Source organism: Rousettus aegyptiacus, unplaced genomic scaffold (genome assembly GCF_014176215.1).
Source record: "Rousettus aegyptiacus isolate mRouAeg1 unplaced genomic scaffold, mRouAeg1.p scaffold_m13_p_2, whole genome shotgun sequence".
NCBI classification, from domain to species: domain Eukaryota; kingdom Metazoa; phylum Chordata; class Mammalia; order Chiroptera; family Pteropodidae; genus Rousettus; species Rousettus aegyptiacus.
The window spans coordinates 100,132,375-100,138,500 of NW_023416295.1; the positions used below are offsets into that span (position 1 = coordinate 100,132,375).

A 6,126-nucleotide genomic window follows, 5' to 3' on the forward strand; every position below is an offset into this window, starting at 1 on the left:
GATTAAATTCTGATTTTATAGACTACACAATAATACACAGCTAAATATGCAGGTATTTAGAATACAAGTGATATCTGTTTGCTTCATTGCTAGGCTATCCTGGGGCATTTGAAATATAACAACTCGTGGACTATATACCCCTTGCCAATTATGGTTTTATTTTTCAGACTATTCTTTGAAAATCTCCTGTTTTTCAAACTTGAATTTACAGTAGAACAACTGGTACTATCATTTTTACACAAGTCTCACACCAGTGCCGACTACTACTGTATATCGACTGCATTTCATTTGGTAATTCCTTTGATAGGTGAAAGTTTTGCACATTAAATCTTTAGGGGACCTAAGGCAAAGTAAGGATGACTTCCAGACCAAGATTTTTTTTTTATCCTAAGACCTTTTCTCACATGTAGAATTGTTTTTGAAGATCGTCACATCAGACTTTCCAGTACTTTAAATTTGGTGAAAAGAGAACTCAATAAAAACATTTTTTAGAATTCAGGTGATGTCCGACATGTAAGGAGCTGTTAAGTTCCTCTTTAAAGGGCTTGCAAGCATTACTGAGACCTACCATCCATCCAGCTGTTTCCTGTGACTTTAACCTTATATTCCCCAGACAATTGTCTAGTACAGTAGCTGGTATTTCTTGTTCATTGGTTCTGGAGAATGTTTTGCCTATCTATTTTGATAAAATATTTGAGTGTCTGCTGTATGCACATGCAGATGTGTGCCAGGCCTGTACATATCATTTAGATTAATTGTGTACTTTTAATAGTGATAAAACTTATAAAAGGTAGTTTCTTAGAAACCATTTTTGAAAAAGGTAGCCTTACAAAATCATTAGTTGCTACGGTCCTGAGAATTTAGTTATTGCCAATAAGATTAGTAATGTTACTGATTTTAACAGGTAGTTGTAACAATTATTTCCTTTTCTCCATTTGTAAGTAACGATCTTGCTCTAATGCTGAAGTAAGGCTTAAAGTGGATTGTATCACAAGTGTTATCCTAATTCACGCAGGATAATGTGGCTGTTTCCCTGGCAATCTGGAAAGGGAATCACATATCCTTACCCTTAATTTGCAGTATTTCTCTAATAATAGACTGGAAAGGCCACCAGAAAAATGCTTTCTGGTACTATTGCACAAATGATTTCTTTAAGTCACTACAAGTCACAAATTGCAAGTTTTGTGTAAGTTGTTAGAGATCATGGAATTGTCCTTCAAGTTAAAAGCGTGGTATTCCTGACGAGTATTCAAAGGTTTTCAGGCGTCCTCTAATCTTAGGAACAAAAATGACTACATGTACAGGCCTGCTATTAGACTTTTCTCTTGGTGATTTCTTAACATTCCTGATACTCTCCTAACTCTTTGCAGAAGAGAAATACAATAACTGAAATAGTATTGTGTATATTGAAGTTTAAAGGTATTCCCTTTCCCTTTTGGACCCCTATTTCTGCTGCTAAGATGCTGTTGATAAACTGGGGAAAATTTGTTGGTAGTTTTATCCATACACAAGGGACTTTAAAGTGTTTTCTGGATTGTCTGAAACAATAGATTTCTTACTTATCTGAAGGTATATGGACTGCAAATATTTTGGTCTCATCCCAGTCTAAGCAGTTGAATTTTTGTATGTGGCTGCTGCCAAATATAACAATGGTTTATTCTTCATATTTGGAACATAACTGTGAAAAAATCTTTTCTAGTGAAATAGTCTATACTACTAACTAAACTGTTTAACTGAGTCCGTAAGTCATTTACATTAATATAAATAGGCCAGAGGAATTTATATGAGTTAAAATTTCTGTTTTTTTTTCTATAGATCTTTGTATTTTCTAAGAATAGCTAAAATTCTGAGATACTCCTATAAGCCTTAGATTGTATAATAGGATTGACATCATTTCCTCAACAATCTGTGAAGTATACTTGACACCAGTCTTTTTGACTGCAGTTTTAATTTGGTTTACCAATTTCTTTTGCCATCAAAGTATCAAGCAGGGATAGACAAATGGTTAGGCTTCCAATCATAGGAGTCTCCATTTTTTTAGAAATGTTTTTGTCATCTCATAGTTGATTAACAAGGAATATTTGGACTTCTGTTTCTGGCTTTTATATGAGCTTTTTTATATTTACTATTTTAGTGTTGAAGATGCAGTGATCCTTGGGGAATTAAGTATAATTATAAAGAGTAATAGTGAAAGATGAAGTGATTCGAGTTTAGGGTTGGATAAAAAAGGATGAGGGATATGAAAAGTGGGAAACAGCTGAGATGGAGGAGTTTAAAGGCTTGGTAATAAAACCGCATTTGCTGTGGTCGTAGATGTTTATCAAGAGGCTTGTGCAGCATAGTCTTTTGGCAGAGAGTTTGGGTAATACTACTGTAGGAATTCCGTAAATCATGAATCTAGAACAAAGTCTGCACTCAATTTGTTTGTGAACACGCAGGTCAAAGTGCTAGTAAGGTTTATGGCCTATACTAAGTGGAAACTGGGCCTGGGGGAGGGGTGAATGGGAGCGTGAATAAAGTATACTCCTAAAGGCGTTTTTGAAAAGTTTGTATGTAATACTAATGCCTTTGTCTCCGTATTTTATAAAGAGAGAATATTTTTTTAAGCTGTTATAAACCATATGATAATTATAGCCTCTTCTCGTACCTTTTAAGTTGTGAAGGCCATTTATGACCCCATTTCCGAGGATAGAAGGATGATTAAGTATAGGTGAGACACCTAACATCACAAGAGTGACCACCAGGCAGGAAAAAACAGTAGAGCTAACTGCGTTCCTGAATTTTGAGAATATTACATCAAACACTAATATTTCAAATTGTAACATTGGTAGAAAACATGTTCACTCATGGGTATATTTGATTTAAATAATTTTCCAGGTAAGCCATCTCTAGTTATTTTATGTCATTCTTTTAAAATATTTTGCATGCAGTTTCATGTGTGTATGCAGAACCACATGGTACATTTTATAAATATACATAATATTGGGAATACGCTAATTTTATTGATGGGGTAAATGAACAGAAACGTTTAGAGACTATTTCTCTAGATTATCACTAAAGTAGATGAATGTTTACTCTCCCAAGAATAATTAATGATCATATTCTTTAAGTGATGTCTTAAAATGAGAAGCTGTTGTAAAATGACAAGAGAGGGTTTTCTTGTCTAATTTTAGCTTATCTGTCTGAGTCCTTGTTTGTAAAATTGAGATATCCTTTACAGCCAACAGATATCAAAAATACATGTTATACCGGTTCAAAGTCTGCGTGTAGCTATATATTAAACTGTGTTGCTACGTGTTGAAATTCACATTTCTTTTAGAAATTTTCTTTTTAAGTATTAAGACTTCTGTAGCATTTAGTTTATTTGCATGGTTGTCAAAGAACTGAGTTAACGTAGTTGCACTTCTGGCATTAAATTCGTTTTAGCATTAATATTTAACCAGTAGTCCACTGTATCTTCCTCTTGTTTAGAGGAATCCCTAAATTTTTAGGAAGGAAAGATGACTAACAAATTGAACTTTGAGAAGGTTCTGTGAACAGGCATAAACCTAAAATGATAAGATTCGACAGTTGCACTATTAATAGGATCAGATGTATTTTCCAATCTTGATTTATGGCAGTTTTGTCCCCAGAAGTCAATAGACTAATTAGAGTTGTATTTCTTATAAATTGCACTTGTGAGCCTTCAAGTTACCAATATTTATTCTTATTTGATCTCCCAAACCGGGTGAGGTTGGCAGGTAGATCAGCATTTTTTAATCTTTATGGACAGAAAATTGAGGCTTAGGGAGTTTAATTTGCTCTAATGGTAAATAGCTAGTAATAGCAAACTCATAATTTGAACTCAGGTCTTTATGACCCTAGAATCCCACTTCTTAACTGCTATTATATTCTGGTATATGATTTATTTACCTGTTTCACATTGTTGGAACATGAATGTTTTAACTTTTTATTGCTAGTTGGTCATCTTTGGTCATTTTCATCCTTGAAACCCTTTTACTCTCCATGTCCATTACACTAGGCACAGAACTGTCTTAAAATTAGGCTTTATTTAGGAGGCAGTTGGGATTTAGTATAAAGAATACTAGTCTTGGACTCAGAAGAATGAGTTGGTATCCAGGTCTGTACCAGCTACCAGCTTGTGACTGGACAAGTTGCTTAGTCTTTCGGAGCCCATTACTCCATATGTAAACTGGGATAAAAATAAGTTTGTGGTCGAGGTCAAATACATGAAAACATTTAGCAATGAATGGTTGGATTCTTGGAAGTTGCAAATTCAGTATCATGGAGGCAAATTAAATATAGCAGTTTGTTTTCTTGGTTTCTTGAAAATGTAATATTACTGTGATTGTGTTTGGAGTTTTTTGGAAAGTCTGTTTTAGCCAATAGATGCAAGAAATGTACTTGAAATAATATAGGAAGGAAATGAACTGCTTCTCCCCTTTCCTCCACACACACTTTTTAAGGGTGGAAATAGATAACCCAGGCCTTCCTTGCATGTTTATTTTATAGCCTTTCCCAAACTGTCGTTAGCATTGTAGTTTTTGGAGCCATTTTCTCAGTAAAGGAAAAAGGAATTCTTCAGACCTTTTGTCTATATTGAAGGCACCTTAAATTGGGAGGTGGAGTGACTCTACCAAATGTGTATAGCAATACAGACCTGTACAGTGCATGTTTGCATCCATTATCTTGTTTAAACCTCACAACAACTCTGCTATATAAAGTTGACTTTTCACAGGGTTTGCAGCCCTTCAAGCTATTTGTATTTGGTTTTGTTTTTACAAGAGATCTTCAAACAGTGGTTTTTAAACAGAACTCAGCGGTTATCTCTTCTTAATCTAGAATGGTGTGAGTACTCCTTTACTGCAAAGAAAAGCAGCCTTTTTATAAGTTATCAGTTTGGGTTTGAGTTTCTTCTTGTGATGTAACTTGATACAATCTTTGCTTGAATCACTAATATAATTAATTTCTCCTAGTCAGTCATAGATGAATAAGTAACCGTGGGTCCTTTTTTAGTTTATAAACTCACGTTCCTTTTTCTTTGTGATAATCTTTGAGTAGCTTGCTGCTGGGTTGTATAGCATTACTGCATATCTTTGTGAAGTAGGTACTCAGCCAGCCAGCAGAGCTTCTTGCTAATCTATTTTGCAATACTATAGGAAACAAAGTTTCTTAGAAGAACCTCAAGAGACTTCCAGGCAAAACTCCTTTGACCTTTCCAGAAGTCTTTCATCTTAAAGCGCTTGGGTGGTTCAGGCCCTGCTTTGAGTTGTGTGTAGCCTTATGAATTAGTCAATGTGTTCCTCTAATGTTTAAGATTGTGATGTAAGAATAAGACTTTGGGACTAATTAAAACAAAGTTTAGGTGGCCAGTGTTGTCAGAATAGTTATCCCTTGAGATAGTAGTTATGGTCATAAAGTTAAAGTGGAGCACTTATGTGATATTGAAACAGTAGATGCCAGTTCTCTTCACCTAACTCCCGGATTCATGATTTTTCCCCATTGTCCTATCCTTTAAAAGTCATCTGGTCTATAGCCATGCTACCCTGAACAAGCCCGATCCTGTCTGGTCTTGGAAGCTAAGCAGGGTCGGGCCTGGTTAGTACTTGGATGGGAAACCACCTAGCAAGACCAGGTGCTGTAGGCATAAGAAATAAAAAAAATAAGGGATTGTAAGCTGACAAGGTCCTTGCAACCAAGGGTTGCCTCACCTAAAAAAATAAATAAAAAAAAAATAAAAGTCTTCTGGGATCTTTTTTTAATGGTTAAAATAGTATAATTGGTGTTTTGTTTCTGTCACACTCACTTAAATACTTATTGAGTTCCTCTGTGTGGCAAGTACTGTGCTAAGCAAAAATAATTGTTTTCTCTGCCCTCAAGAAGCTTCAAACCTAGTGGCAGAGTTACCAACAAATGTAAAGACTGGACCTGAGACATGCTAAGGAAAGGAAAATTGTGAAGTGGTTTCCTGAGATCTATAATAGATGTGATGACCTAAAGAGGCTTCGCAGGGAAAGGGACACTAGGTAGAGTGACCATATAATGTGATAAGTTTATCGATCAAACTGACTTTTGAGAGGAAAACAGGGTGCTTTTAAAAGGTAAATCCAGACTATAAGCATCGGC

The 6,126-nt window shown here is 35.2% G+C and overlaps 1 pseudogene; it reads left to right on the top strand.

The window, feature by feature from the left end:
- The first annotated feature begins 5,528 nt into the window (after positions 1-5,528).
- Positions 5,529-5,647, top strand: LOC118614756 (annotated as a pseudogene).
- Positions 5,648-6,126: the final 479 nt, after the last annotated feature.